Consider the following 19877-nt stretch of genomic DNA (forward strand, 5'->3'; position numbering starts at 1 on the left):
GCTCACAACTCAACCAGGGAAGGGGGATACAAACAAGAATTTAAATGACATAAACAACAATACATAATTAAAACACAACAGTCATACCAATTCGAGACGGGGGAAACAGTTCTTTAGCCCCAGGCCTGTCGGAACAGCCAGGTTTTAAGGGCTTTGTGGAAGGCCTGGAGGGTGGTGAGGGTTCGAATCTCCATGGGGAGTTCGTTCCAGAGGGTCGGAGCAGCCACAGAGAAGGCTCTCCTCCGAGTAGTCGCCAGTCGACACTGACCGGCGGATGGAATTCAGAGGAGGCCTAATCTGTGGGATCTAATCGGTCTAGTGGAGGTAATTGGCAGCAGGCGGTCTCTCAAGTAAATGAGAGTGATTGGCCCAAGGTCACTCATCTGATTTGGTGTCTAACATAGGAGTAGAAATTCCTGGCCTCCCAGATATTATTAGCTTCATGCCTTAACCACTATGCCAAACTGCCTTTCCCCTTTTGGTGGGAACATTTAAAAATAAATAGTAAATTAAAAGGAAAACAAAATAATATGTAGCTGTGTGTATTCTAGTTTCAAAAAAAAATCTGAGTTCTCTTCTGAATCAGAGATGCTGATCCTGATTTTAGCACACTGTTGAAAATGTGCCGGGAAATAGTGATTCTGCCAATCTGCAGCTAAAAGCCTTTATAATTACGGGGATATGTTTTTAGGTCTCACTGGTATTCTATGATCCCTAGCCAACTGCTCATTGCAAGTTTTTCTTCCCTTTGATAGCTGTGTACTTTTACACTTGGTGTGATATAACAAGTCCTCTTTTGAATTACCTAAGGGGACCTTGTTACTGTACTGTAGTGTGAATAGTTCTTGCTGAGTCTGGAACAGATTTATTTTTTTAAAAAAAGAGCTGCTGTATTCTGCTAATGATGCATGCATGCAATTTTAATCTATGCTTTTCATTTTTAATGTACCTTATTCAAGCCGCTTCTCATGATACCGCTGTCAGAGTGTTGTTGCGTGGGGAGATAAGGGAGGGAGGATGGCTTCTTCAAATTGCTTTCGTGCCACCAGGTGCTCCGTGAAAGGGAGCTGGTTCAACCATCTCATCCCTCGGCTTATGCTCTGCAGTCAGAGTATGGTATGACAGTGGTAGGGTGATCTAATCGGTATAGCCTCTTAAGGCAGGGTACAACTAGCCGGTTCTGGATGGCGTGTTATTGACTTAACAACTGCAATAATTCACTTAACAACTACGGCAAGAAAAATTGTAAAATAGAGCAAAAAAAAATCACTTAACCGATGTCTTGCTTAGCAACATAAATTTGGGGCTCAATTGTGACTCTAAGTCATGGACTATCTCTAGTGGAAAAGTACAGTTCTGGGTCTTTTGTTTATTTATTTTTACTGCAGGACTAGAACTCACAGTCTCCTGGTTTCTAGCCTGATGCTCTAACCACTAGCCCAAACTGGCTTTCTTTGATGTTTTCTCACAGAAGGAATTCTACTATTTCTGGGCTCCACATGAAAGAGTGAACATGAACAGCTCCAGAATAATCTTCCCATTAAGGAGCTATCAAAGTTCAGTCTTAGCTTCCTGGAGAAGAACAGAATAATCTTCTCTCTGAAGTCACAATTCAAAATGACCTCAAAACAACTTTAACTTTGGGCTAAATCCAATAGGACAATGTTCACAAATTCTCACACATGAGCAAGAAAAATCAAATGAAGAGAGACAGAGAGAGAGAGAGAGAGAGAGAGAGAGAGAGAGAGAGAGAGAGAGAGAGAGAGAGAGTTGGAGAGAGAGAGAGAGAGAGAGAGAGAGAGAGAGAGAGAGAGAGAGAGAGAGAGAGAGAGAGAGTTGGAGAGACCTTTCTTAAGTACTGTACTGAGAAGAGAAAAGTATTTTTGTTTCTACTTGGAAACCTTTTTTGGACTTTGGGCTTGAGGTGGAAAAAAATGAAACTTTGAGTTTAAGTTTTACCGATTAGATAGGTTTGTTGGTACAGAAATGGCTAGTTTGTACTACTACATTAAAGTAAAAAGTTGAGGATGGATGTTACTTCCTTAGTATACTGCAACAAAGGGAGTTGGAAATCAATGCCTTTTCTTTCCTTTTCCCTTCTTTTCTGCACTCTTCCCCTTTCCCTTCTCTATTTCTCCTAATATTTGGGTTTTTTTAAAAAAAATATTATGAACAAATAAAAATAATAATTTTAAAAAAGAATCTTGCAATTCTAATAGTGCTTCCCTCCAACCACCTTTTATCTTGTTGAGAACTAAGAAAGCGTCAGAGTAGATATAGTCATGAATTGGAATAGGACTTAGTAATAAGGTCAGCCAATGGGAACGGAGACAGCAAGGAGCCTGGGCATGGCTTAGTTCTGTAGCCCTGAGTCTGTGCAAAAGTAAAAAAAAAAACCTGTTCTCTCTGCCTGTGTTTGCTTGTATTTACCTTGTTGGAAGAATCAATTTTAGTATTGTATATATATGCTTTACACGTTATTATGTAAAAAGAAGTTAATGAATCCTGCTGAATCAGTTACATGTGTGTGCTTTCTGGATTTGATTTCTGCAACAAACTCTGACAGAAAGATTTTGCCTAAGAGGTTTTCTCAGGCTACATTTCTGCCCTGGAATCATTTGACTATTTTTTGATAATAGCAGCTTTTCTGTAGGAGATGATTTGACATCTCCCTCCTGTCCCTCAAGGGCAGGGGGTGTCAAACTCGATTTCATTGAGGGCCACATCAGGGTTGTGTTTGGCCTACGGGGCCGAGGGGGGGGACATGGCCAGGATGAGTGTGGCCAGCTTGACATCACTCATGTATGGGGCACCTGTCTCCCAGTGAAAATGGGCTCCTGAGCTCCATTTTTGGTTGCAATTATCTCCTACCAGTGTAAACAGAGTTCGGGTGGGCCACGCTTCCCCCCTACAGCCCCGTTTTCAGCCATGATGGCCTCCTGCAGCCCTGTGGAAGAGCAGCTGGCAGAGGCACTGTGGACCAGTCCTTTGCTGTTTACAGGCTGGTCCTATGGGCCAGAACTAAGCACCCTGCGGACTGGATCTGGCCCGCGGGCCTTGAGTTTGACGCCCCTGCTCAAGGACAATCCCTCTACATCTACAGGTAGTCGTTTCATTCTCCTCTGCATCGGTTAGACTTTGTTAGAAATACAGCTAGTCCTCAACTTCCAACAGTTAATTTAGTGACTGTTCAAAGTTACAACGGCACTGAAAGAAGTGACGTCTCTATGGTCACGTGATCCAAATTTGGATGCTTGACAACTGACCCATATTTATGATGATTGCAGTGGCCTGGGTCATGCGATCCCCTTTCACGACTTTCTGACAAGCAAAGTCAATGGGGAAGTCAGATTCCATTAACAATCATGTTGCTAACTTAACAACTGCCATAAGTTACTTTACAACTGTGGGTCATAAAATGGGGCAAAATCAGAGGTGGTATTCAGCCGGTTCGGACCGGTACACCCAAACCAGTAGCGGAAATTGCCATCCCGGCTCTATGCCGTCCAATTTAGGCATGTTTTAAAGGCTGGACACATGTACGGAAGGCCAGGCGCATGCATGGCAAAATAGTGGTAACAAAATGAAACCTACTGCTGGGTAAAACACACTTAACAACTGTCTCTCTTAGCAACAGAAAATTTGGGCTCAACAATGGTCATATGTTGGGGAGTACCTGTATTGTGTCCAGTTGTGCACCCTGTATTTTATAGAGCAAAGGAGAAGCTACAGGACCAGTGGTGGGTTGCAGATGGTACGCCCTGGTACGGGTGTACCGGTGCCTACCAGGAGCACCAGGTACCGTTCTGGTACAGTGCTCCAGAGGGCCTACCTGCCCACCGTCCTTACCTGTATTTGAGCTCTTTAGCGCTTCCGTCGAGCAGCTGGAGCGTCGCCGGAGGTAAGGATGCATGCGCGCGCTGTGCACGTTCATGTGGTGGATGCTGGGCCCCGTTGCCCCATACCGGTCGCAACAGGATCTGGAACCCACCACTGTACAGGACTAACAAGGGGTTTGGAAACCAAGCTCCATGAAGGATGATGAAAGAAGCTTTATTTAAAAAAATAAAATCACATCAGCAATAGCTGTAACTGATTGACTCGCCGAATCTCCTTAATTCCTGGATTCTTTCAATCCTTTTTCTCTCTCAGCATTTTGGGAGCTGGTTTTGGAACCAATTATAGAACACTGTATAGCAGTGGAAAGAGAAGGCTTTTCTCTAATTGGACCATTTTAAAGCAGACAAGCCCCAAATTTCAGGAAGACAGGAAATAGAGGACATACCTGGTAGTTTTTGGAAGAAAGGACCTTATTCATCTCAGAGTGTGCATTTTTTTGAATTCAAATTACTACAAAAAAAGGCTTAAGCAGACCATTTTTCCTCCCTCTCTCTAATCTAATTTCTCCTTTCACTCATTGTTGCAATTGCAAATGACTTCCTTCACATTTCTTGACTCAGTTATTCTCAGCAATAGATGTAATTGATTGACTCACAGAATCTTCTTACTTCCTGATTTCTTTAAATCCATATTTGTCTCTCGGCACAGATACTAGTCAGGCCAATTTTTCATCTTTGTTTAGTTTAGTTTAGAGAGCTAATAGACTGCCCCTATATCAAACAAAGTCTGCAATAGCAGAATATGTGTATGTGCATGTGTATTTCTCTCTCTCTCCCCCCTCTGTGTGTGTGTGTGTGTTTGTGTGTGTGTATATGTAATTTTTGACATGTAATTTCATTTATACATTTTTAAATCCACAAATCTACAGTGCCATTTAGAATCGGTTCCAGCTCCCTCCCCTCTGCCTGTCAGCACCACGCTTGCCCCGCCCGCCGCTCACTGATTGGCTTGCTCACCAATCGCCCCGCCTGCCTCTAAGAGTCCTATTTAAACCTTAAATCTTAAAGCTGTCAAGTTTGAACACCCCTGGGGGTTTTTTTCTAAAGGGTTAGGGGTGCAAGGGTCTTGTGACTTGACAGCTTTAAGACTTGCGTGCTTCAAATGCCAGAGTTCCTGAGCCAACATTTTGGTTGCTAAGCAAGAGCGTTGTTAAGTGAGTTTCACCACATTTTACAAGTTGGTCACGCCCACCCGGTCACATGGCTGGCAAGCCACTCCCATCCAGTCACATGGCTGGCAAGCCACTCTCACTGGTCACATGGCCAGCAAGCCACTCCCACAAAGCAGGCCACACCTATAAAAAGAGGTTCTAAAAAATGTTGAAACCCACAACTGACCTGCTTAATGATTGCTTCAAAAATGCGGAAAGAACTGCTTTAAAACTGCTTTAATTCTGGAGCAGTCCCATTTCCCAAGGAAGGAAAGGGAAGAAATAAGAAGGGGAGGAGAGGAGGGAAAGGGAAAAGGAAGGAAAGGAAAGGAAGTTATTCCTGTTCCCCAACCATCCATACTGTATTCTGGGAAAGACCATTCCATAATATCTTATTATGTAGTTGTTATTTTTTCTGTATTCTATTGTAGGTGACTGAGCCACCCAGTCCTTATTGAATTATTGATTTATCCATGTGGGAGAAGTAACCTGTTCTATATTTAACCAACGTAAAGTTTGAAATTTCCTCTCGGGGTAGATACTTCCTTGTTGTTTCTCAGTAAACTTACTTCAACTGAAGATTTGTTGGGCTTGCCACCGAGTTCAGTAAGAGATAATGGATGGTTATCTGTTGGGTGAGGATGAAACCCTACATCAGTGGTTCCCAAACTTGGCAACGTTAAGACTTGTGGACTTCAACTCCCAGAATTCTCCAACAGAGCTGGCTGGAGAATTCTGGGAGTTGAAGTCCACAAGTCTTGAAGTTGACAAGTTTGGGAACCTCTGCCCTACATAAATGGATGAGAGAAGGGAAAAGGGAATTCCATGCCTCAGTGATAACCTAAAGCAGTGCTTTTTAAATTTGTCAACTTTAAGATGTGTGAACTTCAACTCCCAGAAAACCCTACACCACTTCAGACAAATGATTATTCAACATCTTCTTAAAAACTTCCAGTGTTGGAGCATTCACAGCTTCTGGAGGCAAGTTGTTCCACTGATTAATTGTTCTCACTGTCAGAAAATTTCTCCTTAGTTCTAGGTTGCTTCTCTCCTTGATTAGTTTCCACCCATTGCTTCTTGTTCTACCCTCAGGTGCTTTGGAGAATAGTTTGACCCCCCCCTCATCCTTGTGGCAGCCCCTGAAATATTGGAAGACTGCTATCATGTCACCCTTAGTCCTTCTTTTCATTAAACTAGACATACCCAATTTCAGCAACTGTTCTTTATATGTTTTAGCCTCCAGTCCCCTAATCATCTTTGTTGCTCTTCTCTGCACTCTTTCTAGAGTCTGTATATCCATTTGACCTAGTGATTATTGTGGAAGGCGTTCTTACCCCTCTGCAGCCCCACAACTCTCATTTAATTTGATGGGAAAAAATATAGTTTTCAAAAAGAAGAGAGCCCCAGTGATCTTCCAGTGAGAATCTAATGTTCTTGAATTCAGTCAGTGATGAGGTGATCAAAACTCACATAAGATTATTAGAACAAGGGTTCCCAATCTTGACAACTTAACTGGCTGGGAAATTCTGTGAATCAATGTCCACGCATCTTAAAGATCCGAGATGGCACAGTGGTTAGAGTGCAGCACTGCAGGCTACTTCAGCTGACTGCTAGCTGCAGTTCGGCAGTTCAAATCTCACCAGCTTAAAGTTGACTCAGCCTTCCATCCTTCCGAGGTGGGTAAAATGAGGACTCAGATTGATGGGGGCAATAGGCTGATTCTGTAAATTGCTTAGAGAGGGCTGTAAAACACCATGAAGCGGTATATAAGTCTAAGTGCTAGTGCTAAAGTTGTTGCCAAAATTGGAAACCCCTGGATTAGAAAGTAAGAAAGAATTGGCCTTTTTAAGCCCATTTTATAATAACAGGGATTGAAAAATGTAAATATAGTCATTCCATTCTTAATTGGCTTTGTAAAGGATATTGTGTAGCTGCAAGAGTATTTTCCATACTTTTTTCCCCAAACATAGTTCATCTTTGATCACATGTAGCGTTTCCTTTCTCATTGGTTTAATTCAGACAGATGACCAAACCATTTTTGTCAGGACTGTAAATGTCAATTAATTGCCTCCTTTTCAGTCTTAATTATAATTAGATTTATTTTCAAATGAGTCTCACAAACCTATATTGGAATAGGAAGAAAGCCAAATCAATACAAGTAACAATTATGCACAACATTTTAGTTCAATTAGATTCATAGTACTATTCATTGAACTGTGAAAATTGATCCTCTGGATAAATTATTTTTCCACCATAAACAATGAACAGAGGGTCACCGTCTTTTCATGAAACTCAATGTTTTTTCAAACATGGCAATTTTGAGATATGCAGACTTCAGTTCCCAGAATTCCCCAGCTGTTCAGGCTAGGGAATTCTGGGAATTGAAGTCCTCACATCTTAACGTTGCCAAGTTTGAAAAATACTGCTTTAAGCAGTCTGCCTCAGTACCAGTGTTATCTAGCTGTAATCTCTCTGGAACGGGGCTTTTTCCAAATCTTTTCTACCTAACGTTAAGAGCAGGGGTCTCCAAACATAGCCACTTTAAAACTTGTGGACTTCAATTCCCAGAATTCCTAAGCCAGCATGATGACTGGGGAATTCTGGCAGTTGAAGTCCACAAGTCTTAAAGTTGCCGTCTTTGGGGTAGGTGGGTGGCAGTGTTGGGTTTCAAGAATTGTTCCAACCTACTCTGTGGGTGTGGCCTCCTTTGTGGAAGTGGCTTGCCGCCCATGTGACCAGATGGGAGTGGCTTGCCACCCATGTGACCAGATATGAAGATGCCGACAACACTTGTCAGAACCACCTTAAATTACCTCACACACAGCACCAGCATGCATAAGAATATGATGTAAACTTGTTTTTTTAAAGGCATCTTTGGTTTGCGTTAAAATAACTTCCACACACGCAATGTTCTGATTGCACCACAAACGCAGTAGTCATCCTTACCTTTCACAGAGGCGCTGAGTTTTATAAATAGGAGCATGATAGTGTAGAATAATCATATCCAAGGACCAGTGGTAGGCTTCAAAAATTTTTGGAACCTCTTCTGTAGGTGTGGCTGCTTTCCGGGTCCACTGGTGGAACCTAACCGGTTCAGTAGATTTGACGAACCGGTTCTACCGAATAGGTGCGAACTGGTAGGGACCCACCTCTGGTGAATGGGGGGCTTGGTGTAGAGTACTAATGGTGTTTATGATGGCGGTAGATTAAAGTCCTTGAACTATCTTGTTGCTGATGCTGCCATGCAGGAAAACAAAAACTGAGGCTGCACAGACAGAATGACAGCGGGAACATGGAACAACAACAACAACAAAAACCCCATAAAGCAAGGGAAGGTTCACCATTGTGAAAGATGAAATGAATCAATTACACATTAGCATAGGCACCAGCAAATAGAAATTGACTGGGAATTGGATACCTTCAGTCAAAAACCTATATTGCTTACCATTCATGATACAGAAAACAAAGAAGGAATATTATTGTCCCAAAGGTGTTTTTCCAGAAGGAACTGGGCTTTCCTTGGGTTGTTTTTTTTCCTTGAAAACCTTCATCACGGGAAGCTTTCAAGAAGTAATTGGACTGCCATCTGTCAGAAATGCCGTAGGGTTTCCTGCTTGGGTGGGGGTTGGACTAGATGACCTACAAGGTCCCTTCCAATTCTGTTATCCTATCCTATTCTATTCACTATCCTTCATCTTCTCTACATACTTGCAAATCATTCTGCTTGGTGATTTCTATTCTATTCTTTGAAGAGTCATTATACAAATGGTTGTAAGTCAAGGACTATCTGTATAGCAGTGGTGGGTTCTGGATCCCATTGCAACCAGTATGGTGCAATGGGGCCGGGCGTCCACCACATGAACACGTGCAGCACATGCGCACATGTGCGTGCATGCATACTTACCGCCCGCGATGCCTCCATGATGCTTCTGCGACGCTCCAGCTACTTGGCAGAGCATCACGCAGGCACCGTATACTCCATGCGCATGCATGGAAGCCCCAAACAGCTCAAATACAGGTAAGGAGCACGGGCAGGTGAGTGGGCCCTCCGGAGCACCATACCGGAACAGTATCTGGTGCTCCCAGCAGGCACCGGTTCGCCCGTACGGGGGCGTACCGGTCATAACCCACCACTGCTGTGTAGTTATATTAAGCTAATAAGATTTATAGTGCTACTATTCTGTACTTGATTGTCTCTTTGGTTAGTATGATTATATAAACAGCGGCTACCTTTTCCCTCTCAAAGCACAAGGATAGGACAAGTTAGATAATGAATAGGAAGTTTTTGATCATGGTGTAAGATACACTATATTGCCAAAAGTATTCACTCACAACTGCTTCTGATTATGTGGATGGGTGAGCAAATACTTTTGGCAATATAGTGTATATTCTTATACTCTGGGGTTGGACTAGAAGACCTCGAAGGTCCCTTCCAACTATTCTGTTCTGTTCTATTCTATTCTATTTTGTTCCATTCCATTCTATTCTATTCTATTCTCATCCAGGATCCTTCTTCAGTTCTACAGAACTGAAGAAGTTTCTTTGATGAGAATCGAAAGGCCTTCAAGGAAAAATCAAAGTCCATTTGCCTTTTGAAAAAGTACCTTTGTGACAATATGGACTTGGATGACTGAGAATCTCCATATTCAGAGCAGCATTATTGCTTCCATATTCTGGGGTTGGACTAGAAGATCTCGAAGGTCCCTTCCTTCGAGAATATTCTATTCTATTCTATTCTATCTATTTATTCTATTCTATTTTGTTCCATTCCATTCTATTCTATTCTATTCTATTCTCATCCAGGATCCTTCTTCAGTTCTACAGAACTGAAGAAGCTTCTTTGATGAGAATCGAAAGGCCTTCAAGGAAAAATCAAAGTCCATTTGCCTTTTGGAAAAGTACCTTTGTGTCAACCATGACCTGGATGACTGAGAATCTCCATATTCAGAGCAGCATTATTGCTTCCATACTCTGGGGTTGGACTAGAAGTCCTCGAAGGTCCCTTCCAACTATTCTATTCTACTTTGTTCCATTCCATTCTATTCTATTCTCATCCAGGATCCTTCTTCAGTTCTACAGAACTGAAGAAGCTTCTTTGATGAGAATCAAAAGGCCTTCAAGGAAAAATCAAAGTCCATTTGCCTTTTGGAAAAGTACCTTTGTGGCAACCATGAACTGGATGACTGAGAATCTCCATATTCAGAGCAGCATTATTGCTTCCATAGTGAGGAAGAATATACCGTAGCGAAGACGGCACTGAGATGCAGTGCAGTCAAAGATCAAATAATACCAATTATTTGATAACCCTTTAATAATCACTGAGGCAGAGAAAGAAAGGGATAACAGGTTTTAATGTCAAGTCCAATCTGAAATCAACAGAACATTGAAGCATGACATGCTGCTTATGCTTCCAGATTGTAATGCCGAAGTTGAAAATAGTCACGAGAAAAATACCGGATGCGTAGAAGAAGAAGAAAAAAGAAACTTAGCAGAAGAAAGATTTCTCAATTTCGGTCTAACCAGTGCTTTCTCCCTTGCTAATATTAATGGTTTACCTACATGGATACTGACTTCCTCGCACATCGTTAGTCACCGCAAATTTAAACACAATACTTAGCAATATTTGATTGATTAGGTTATATTCCATCAAGTTGGTGTTGACTCTTAGCAAACACATGGATAGATTTTCTGCCCCTAGTTTGGTTTTTCAAGCCTTCCAGTTGCGCACCCATCACTTCTGTGATTGCATCCCTCTATCTTGCTACTGGTCGTTCTCTTCTCTTCTTCTACTTCTCCAAGCATCAGAGTCTTCTCTAGAGACTTAGTCTTCACCAGTGATAGGATTCAAATAATTTAACAACCGGTTCTCTGCCCGAATAACCAGATGGGTAGGTGTAGTTTGGTGGTCATGTGACTGGGTGGGCGTGGCCAACTCAACATCACTCAGTTCGATAGGCGCTTCACCTTAGCTGTTACAATGTAATCAGGGTTAACCAGAGAGGCAGTTTCTGTAAGCAGGGCAATAAAGATTAGGCTAGAAACAACACCAGAATGTTTCCTTCCTGCCTTCCTTACAGGATTAGCCCTGTAAAGTGGGAAAAAAACAAAAGGAGATTTCTTCGAACACCGATTCTCTGAACGGCTTAGAAAGTTAGCAACCAGTTCTCCCGAATAGGTGTGAACTGGCTGAATCCCACCACTGGTCTTTGCATAATAGGTCCAAAATAGGATATTTTGTACCTGGTCATATCTACTGTGGGATTTATTTATTCATTCTCCTGTTTGGGGTTTTTTTCTTCTTACTTCTAGGCTGCGTCTCTCCTTCATTAGTTTCCACCCATTGCTTCTTGTCCTGGCCTCAGGTGCTTTGGAGAATAGCTTGACCCACTCTTCTTCGTGGCAACCCCTGAGATATCAGAACACTGCTATCATGACACACACACACACACTCACACACACACACACACCATGTCCTTCTTTTCATTAAACTAGACATACCAAATTCCAGCAACTGTTCTTGATATGTTTTAGCTTCCCTAATCATCTCTGTTGCCTACACAATGACACTAGAGAAATAATACAGCTTGGTTGTGGTTTTGCTTAGGCTGTAGTTTGCTTACGACTTATTTAACACGTGTACGAAGTGCTTGATGAACAGAGAAGTGCTGTTATTGTTCCCCTATTCAGAGAAGGAGATAAGTAGCCAGAGTGAATGCCCAAACTAAAGAAGCATTAAGTTTACTAAGTGAATCTGGGCAGGGTTTTGGCAGAATTCAGATGGCAAGGGTATAAAAGATGACAGTGAGCAAAATTTGGAATTGCAGTAAAGCTTTCTGCCATGCAGGTAGGTATTTAACCCAGATTTCTTCTCTTTGATGATCATGGAGAAATGCAGGTCTGTAAAAAAAGGAAGTTTATTGTATATTTGTTGATTTAGAGCAAGTGTTTGGTAAAGTACATAGCCTTTAAGCAGTGGAAGGCGGGTGCTGAAAGTTGCTTGCTGAATACAATCACAGCAGTGGCTGATGGAAGGAAAGCAGGCATGAGAATAAATTGAATGCTTCAGGAACGCTTCAACATTGAACAGGAGGTAAGATAAAGATGTGTGAAAAGAGACATCTTTCATTTTTAATGTGTAAAGAACGCTTATGATGATGCTATAAGCAGGTTGATTAGGGATGTGAATTAATATGCAGATGATGTTCTGTTGGATGAGATCCTGAGTGATTTGCAGCAAATGTCAAATAAATTGTATTGTGTTTCAGAGGGAAAATGAATAATTGGCAAAACGAGCAAATGAAACTTGTATCTTGGTAGTATGCTTAATTTCTTTTCTTTCCACCCCCCCCCTTCCATTCAATAGTGTTTGATTTTCAGAGACTGCCTGGTTGTTTTCTTGGCAAGGTTTTTCAGAAGTAGTTTGTCATTGTTTGCTTCTTAGGGTTGAAAAAAGATGACCGGCCCAAGGTCAAACAGTTTTGCAGATATCAGCCTGGCAGCTCTCCAAACCAGATAAGGTCTGTGACCGTAAATCCTCCCTTGAAAGATTTTGCTGGATGTGAATGAGCAGAATTCATAGTCAATTTATAAAAGGGTTTTTTGTCGGGAACAAGAAATTTGCTTCATGCTCTTGGGAAGCCTCAGTCAGAACAGTGTTGTTGTTTTGAGACAAGCAATGGGTGAAGAGACATGAAAAGGATCGCTTCTCCCCTCTTTCTGATGCGGAAGTGAGAAACATGTTAGGAGAAACATCAAAAGAGGTTGAAGGCGGTGGGAGTGGGCAGCCAATGACCATATGCCCTGGAGATGTAGATTGACACAGCAATAGCAATAGCAATAGCAGTTCGACTTATATACCGCTTCATAGGGCTTTCAGCCCTCTCTAAGTGGTTTACAGAGTCAGCATATCGCCCCCACAGTCTGGGTCCTCATTTCACCCACCTCGGAAGGATGGAAGGTTGAGTCAACCCTGAGCCGGTGAGATTTGAACCGCCGAACTGCAGATAACAGTCAGCTGAAGTGGCTACAGTACAGCACTCTAACCACTGCGTCACCCCGGCACAGTCCTGAGCTCAGGACTATTTCAGGTGGCCGAAATAGTGATTTATTCTGTCTGAATGAATCGCGGGTAGAGTCGCTGCATTCTGCACAGCTATTTCGAGAGAATGGCAAGATCTGAAAAAATATGGTTCCCAGGATAGCCTGTTTACGAACCCTGTTTAACATTGTTTTTTTTCCTGACTCACGGCAATGTTTAATTGCTGGAAAGACATTACAGAGCCTAGTCGTCTTCTGCCATTATATTTCAGCAAGGCCAGTGAGAGAGGGTGGAGGTTTTTTTTTTGTTTTTTGTTTTTTGCAGTTTTACAATACTGGCATAAATATCTCCAATGACCTTTTCTTCAAAAAAAAAAAAGATATATATTCGCACATGTAAAGCCCACTTTACACAATGGGAAATTATTTTGTGCTTCCTTATGGACAATCTCACCAGGCTCAAAGTTGACTCAGCCTTCCATCCTTCTGAGCTGGATAAAATGAGGACTCAGATTGCCAGGGCCAATATATGAGTCCCCTTGGGGAAAAGGGCGGCATATAAATGTAATAAAATCAAATCAAAAATCAAATATGCTGACTCTGTAAAGTGCTTGGAGAGGGCTGTAAAGGCACTGTGAAGTGGTATTATTGATTACAGATTAACAGAGTTGGAGGGGACCTTTTAGTGATTTTGTCAATACTCATGGTGTTCAAATAGTGTTCCAGATATTTTGGGATTGCACCCAAGGCCCCTATTACTATTGGTACTGTATTCACTTTCTTTTGGTGCAGTCATTCTAGTTTCAACAGATTAACAGACTTGAAGGGGATCTTGTAGGTTATCTAGTCCAACCACTTGCCCTAGCAGGAAATCCTACACTGTTTCTCACAGATGGCAGTCCAGTCTCTTCTTAAAAGCTTCCAGTGATGAAGCTCCCACAGCTTCTGAAGGCAAGTTGTTCCATAGGTTGATTGCTCTCACTGTCAGAAAATTCCTTCTTATTTCCAGGTTGAATCTCTCTATGATCAGTTTCTAGCCATTATTCCTTGTCTGGCTTTCAGACGCTTTGAAAAATAGCTTGACGCCTCATCTCCATGGCAGCCCTTCAAATATTGGAACACTGCTATCATGTCTCCTGTGGTCCTTCTTTTCACTAACTATGCCCAGTTCCTGTAAAGAGCCGAGGTGGCGCAGTGGTTAAATGCAGCACTGCAGGCTACTTCAGCTGACTGCAGTTCTGCAGTTCGGCTGTTCAAATCTCTCCGGCTCAGGGTTGACTCAGCCTTCCATCCTTCCGAGGTGGGTAAAATGAGGACCCGGATTGTTGGGGACAATATGCTGACTCTGTAAACCGCTTAGAGAGGGCTGAAAGCCCTATGAAGTGGTATATAAGTCTAACTACTATTGCTATTGCTAACCATTCTTCATATGTTTTACCTTCCAATCCCCTAATCATCTTTTGTTGCTCTTCTCTGTACTCTTTCTAGAATCTTTTTGTAAAATGTTGAGTGACCAAAACTCGATGCAGTATTCTAGGTGTGATGTTACTAAGGCTTTATAGAGTGGTACTGGTACCTCACTTGATCTTGATTGTATCCCTCTGTTAATGCAATTTAGGATTGCATTGGCTTTTTTTGGCTGCTGTAGCACACTGCTGGCTCATATTTAATTGGTTGTCCACTAAGATGCCAAGATCCCTTTTACAGTTACTGCTATTAAGCCTGGTTTCACCAGTCTACATGTGTACTTTTGATTATTTTTGCTATTTTACTTTTCTCTACATTGGATTTCATTTTGTTAGATAGGGTCCAGTTTTAAGTCTAAGTACTATATAAGTCTAAGTGCTATGGCTATACCTGCAGCCTCTTTGATATTGGCAGAGAAATGGGTATCCAAGAAATTGGTTTGAGCAACATTGTTTGTTTATTTTGAAATCCTGATTGAATATGAATATGTTGGTTGAATTCCTACAACATGCTAAATCCCAAATCTGATTTACCTAAACTACAGGTAGTCCTTGACTTACAACTAGTTGTTTTGTGACTGTTCAAAGTTACAACAGCACTGAAAAAGTAATGTTTGTCGTTATTGTGAAGCTGAATCCAACCCATTGTGACCCCATGGACAACCTTCCTCCAGGCCTTCCTGTCCTCTAACATTCTCTGGAGTCCATTTAAGCTCACGCCGACTGCTTCAATGACTCCATCCAGCCACCTCCTTTTCTGTCATCCCCTTCTTCTTTTGTCCTTAATTGTTCCCAGCATTAGGCTCTTCTCCAGGGAGTCCTTCCTTCTCATTAGGTAGCCAAAGAATTTGGGTTTTCTCTTCAGGATCTGGCCTTCTAAAGAGCAATCAGGGTTGATCTCCTCTAGAACTGATTGGTTTCATTGCCTTGCAGTCCAAGGGACTCTCAGGAGTCTTCTCCAGCACCAGAGTTCAAAGGCCTTCATTCTTTGGCACTCAGCCTTCCTTATGATCCAACTTTCACAGCCATACATTGCAACTGGGGAAACCATAGCCTTGACTATATGCACTTTGTGATGTATGTCCATATTTCAATGACCTTTCCAGCACCCCCAGAGTCACATAATAAAAATTTGGACACTTGACAAGTGGCATGTATTTATGATGGCTGCAATGTCCTGGCTTATTTGATCACCTTTTGCGACCTTCTCACAAGCAAAATCAACGGGGAAGCCAGATTACTTAACAACAGTGTTACTCACCTAACAACTGCAGTGATAGACTTAACAACTGTGGCAAGAAAGATCATAAAATGAGGCAAAACCTACTTAACAACTGTCTTACTTAACAATAGAAATTTTGGGCTCAGTTGTCACATGTTGATGACTGGCATGTTCCACCCAAACAAATAAACACTGTTTTGGTGTAACAGGATGCACTGGTTCATAAAATTTGTAAAGAAATGTTGGGTTTCCTCAGAACAGTGAACTGCAAACTACCCAACTCTACTGGAGATTGATGTCAGCCTTGCAAGATAGTCCAGGTGGGAAGCACACTGAGGAATAATAGCTCTATCTTTGTCTATGGAGATTCTCAGTCATCCAGGTCATAGTTGACCCAAAGCAGTGGTGGGTTCCGGGTGGTACATCCTGGTACAGGCATACTGGTGGTAGCTGCAAGCAGCGGCCACCATACCGGAACAGTGGCTCGTTGGGCCCACCCATCCGCCCATGTTCCTTACCGCTTTTTGAGGGAAATGGGCCAATTGCGCATGCACGCACAGTGTACGGCATCTGCACGACCTCCACCGAGCAGCCGCTGCGTCACAGGGTGGTGCATGTTCATGCGTGCGCCCTGCACATGTCCGAGGAGGACACCTGGCCCCGTCGAGCATACCAGTTGCGATGGGATCCAGAACCCATCTCTGACCCAAAGGTGCTTTTTCAGGAGACAATTGGACTTTCTTGTTTTTTTCGTTGAAGATGTTTTGCTTTTCACCCAAGAAGCTTCTTCAGCCCCAACTGGATGGTGGGAAATGGAAGGATTTATATTTTTTGCAGACAGCTGGTCATTTGCATCCTTTTAGAGTCATTGAGGCCACTTGGAGGTTTATCTCTGTCCTCAGGGTCATCTGAGTGGTGCAAATGGGTGTGGAACCTTCTTGGAACTGTTGGAAGGACTGTGTTGTGGAGTTGTGCTTTCTCTGCAGGATGTTTTTCTCTGCCCTGTGTTCCTCTATCTTTCTTATAAGGTTACCTTAGTAGAATCTTTTAAATCTGAAAGTACACTTCCCATTGTTAGGAATATAATTCTGACGGTTGGGCTGGCAATATATAAATCATGTAACAATGTTGTACCTGTTGCTTTAAACATACTGTAAAATGTGATTGGTTGCTGTTTTCCTCAATTGGCCATAAGAGGGAGCCAGAATGACTGTTAGCTCTCTGTTCGTTAGATGCTGGGCTGATCTGATCTGAGTGTTTTGGAAGCTGGCTGTTAGAAAGTGCCGTGAGCTATTATAAGTTTTGCAACTGTTAGCAAACTTTGTGTACCAGACTGATTATATGTTACTGGACTATGTTATTTGGATTATCACTTAACTGAAAGACATTGATGACTGACTGTCTTATCCGTGTATGACTTGGACTGTTTGATGGACTCTGATACCTCTAGTTCCACGAAAGTAAAAGCCCACTTAAACTGCAGTGTCTCTGTATGCTGGTTTGTGTGTTCTCCAATACAACTCTCACAACGCTTCTCTGAACGTAGTCGCTCTCCCAACGGGAAGCTTACCTAATACCCATCCCCTACATTTACTCTGCCAAACATAAGGAGAGTTCCTTCTGAGAGTACTTTCACCACCCCCTCCCCCTTAGGGCTCATATTTCATTTATCAAAAGATTATCTAGGCTGCAGCTCTTCCCCTTGTCTCATGAGGTTATTCACACAGACCATTATAAAATGGGTGTCAGTATAGAAATCCCAATGGGTGGTATGATGGCTCAGCGCTTAAAACACTGGGTTTGCCTGCTTAAAAAGCCTGCAGCCCAGGTTCGAAACTCAAGCAACATGTGATGAGGTGAGCTCCAATCCTCACCACAACTCCTGCCCACCTAGCAGTTGAAAAGCAAGGAAATGTGAATAGATAAATAGGCACCACTTCGGTGAGACGGTAGCAGTGCTTTATGATGTCATGCTTGGCCACAGCAATGTCGTTGGACCACAGCAATGTCTTCGGACCTCGCTGGCTCAATAGCCTTGAAACGGAGATGCAATTGGTGACGACTAGCGGAGTAAAATCCACACTGAGTCCTTTACCTTTTGTAGAACTTTCAGCCATGGCTTTCTGTAGTAAATCCCAGGTAGTTGAGTGGTGCTTCTGTATCAATGAACAAAGGAGCCACAAATGACCTTCAACAATGTGTGTGGAATGTGTATACGATTGTTCTACTAAAAATAACTTCTGATTCCCATCATGTGCAGTGCTTGCTCAGTACATGTTGAGCTCCTCAAGGTTGTTCTCTTGTTTTAGGGTTAAGCTGTGTTTTGCCTGGGAGTCCGGCTCCACCTTAGACAGCATTGCAAAACACACACTCAAATACATTCTCAGTAAAGTAAGAATAATTTAAAGCACATGCATTTGCGTTTCCAAGATTACAGAGGGAGTTTAAACCTGAAGAGCCAGGATAGGCATGGGTAGATCACCCTTGTCAGAGAAAAAGATCTTGTTTATGTGGTCGCCAAGAGTTGACACCAACTTGAACAGAGGAAAGGGGAAAAAATAAAGAAAAGCATTGACTTCCAACTCCTTTTGGTGTAGGAGAATAAGGGAGTAACATAAAACCTCAACTGTTTAGTTTTATATGATAATATATACACTAAAGGAAAAAGGTTCCCCTTGCATGTATGTGCTAGTCGTTCCTGACTCTAGGGGGCGGTGCTCATCTCCGTTTCAAAGCTGAAGAGCCAGCACTGTCCGAAGACGTCTCCATGGTCATGTGGCCAGCATGACTAAATGCCAAAGGCACACGGAACGTTGTTACCTTCCCACCAATGGTGGTCCCTATTTTTCTACTTGCATTTTTACATGCTTTCGAACTGCTAGGTGGAAAGAAGCTGGGACAAGTAATGGGAGATCTCTCTGTTACCCAGTGCTAGTGATTCAAACTGCCGAACTGCCAAACCTTTTGATATAGAAGCTCAGCGTCTTAGCCACTGAGCCATCGTGTCCCTATATGCACTAGCCATTTCTATAACAACAAACCTATTGAATCAGCAAAACCCAAAATTTAAGTTTCATTTTTTTTCAATCTCAAGCACAAAGTCCAGAAATGGTTTCACCTATCCTCCGCGAGCTGCACTGGTTACCGATTAGTCTCCGGATACGCTTCAAAGTGCTAGTCATAACTTATAAACCCTTCATTGTATTGGATCTGGGTACTTGAGAGACCGCCTGCTGCCAATTACCTCCCAAAGACCCATTAGATCGCACAGGGTCGGCCTCCTCCGGGTCCCGTCTACCAGCCAATGCCATCTGGCTACTACCCGGGGGAGGGCCTTCTCTGTGGCAGCTCCGGCCCTCTGGAACGAACTCCCCGCAGGGATTCGGACCCTCACCTCTCTCCAGGCCTTCCGAAAAGCCATCAAAACCTGGCTTTGCCGGCAGGCCTGGGGTTGATGAGTTCCCCTCCCCTCTCGACTTGTATGGTTGTGTGATTCTTGGTTATTTTAATTACTTGTATTCTGTTCTATGTTCCCTTTTTTCCCCTTTTGAGTTGTTCACCGCCCTGAGTCCCTCCCGGAGAAGGGTGGCATACAAATAATAAAATTCAATTCAATTCAATTCAACTCCAAGTAGAAGCAAAATTGATTGTGTTCTTTTTGTTCATCAAATCAGTCGATTTAGCCGTCTCTGCTCACTCCATCAACTTTTGCAGCCATTTGTCCATTGTGGGAACCCAAAAAGTACTTCTAACCTAGTTACACACAAACACACACACACAGAGAGACACACAGACACACACACAGACACACAGATGGAGAGAGAGAGAGAGAGAGAGAGAGAGAGAGAGAGAGAGAGAGAGAGAGAGAGAGAGAGAGAGAGAGAGAGAGAGAGAGAGAGAGAGAGAGAGAGAGAGAGAGAATAACGTGATTGCATTTCAGGCCCACGCCAACCTTTCTGATTGATTTCAGCTTTCCTGTGAACTTGTAAAGCATTTGCATGCCTGTTATCAAGTTGACATTGGAGGAGAGGGGGGAGAGAATTCCACACATACCTTCGACTAGGGTTAGATCTCAGATTTCTACAGCAGACATGTGGAGCGA

At 42.7% G+C, this 19877-nt stretch overlaps 1 protein-coding gene across 1 annotated transcript in view; it reads left to right on the top strand.

Annotated features, from left to right (window-relative positions):
- Window positions 1-19877, top strand: part of CALN1 (calneuron 1) — a 242992-nt gene that overhangs the window by 71088 nt on the left and 152027 nt on the right. The gene's annotated exons all lie outside the window — the stretch shown is intronic.

Source organism: Thamnophis sirtalis, unplaced genomic scaffold (genome assembly GCF_051295495.1).
Source record: "Thamnophis sirtalis isolate CommonGarterSnake01/CBP01778 unplaced genomic scaffold, rThaSir2_p1.2 scaffold_6, whole genome shotgun sequence".
In the NCBI taxonomy this organism is placed as follows: domain Eukaryota; kingdom Metazoa; phylum Chordata; class Lepidosauria; order Squamata; family Natricidae; genus Thamnophis; species Thamnophis sirtalis.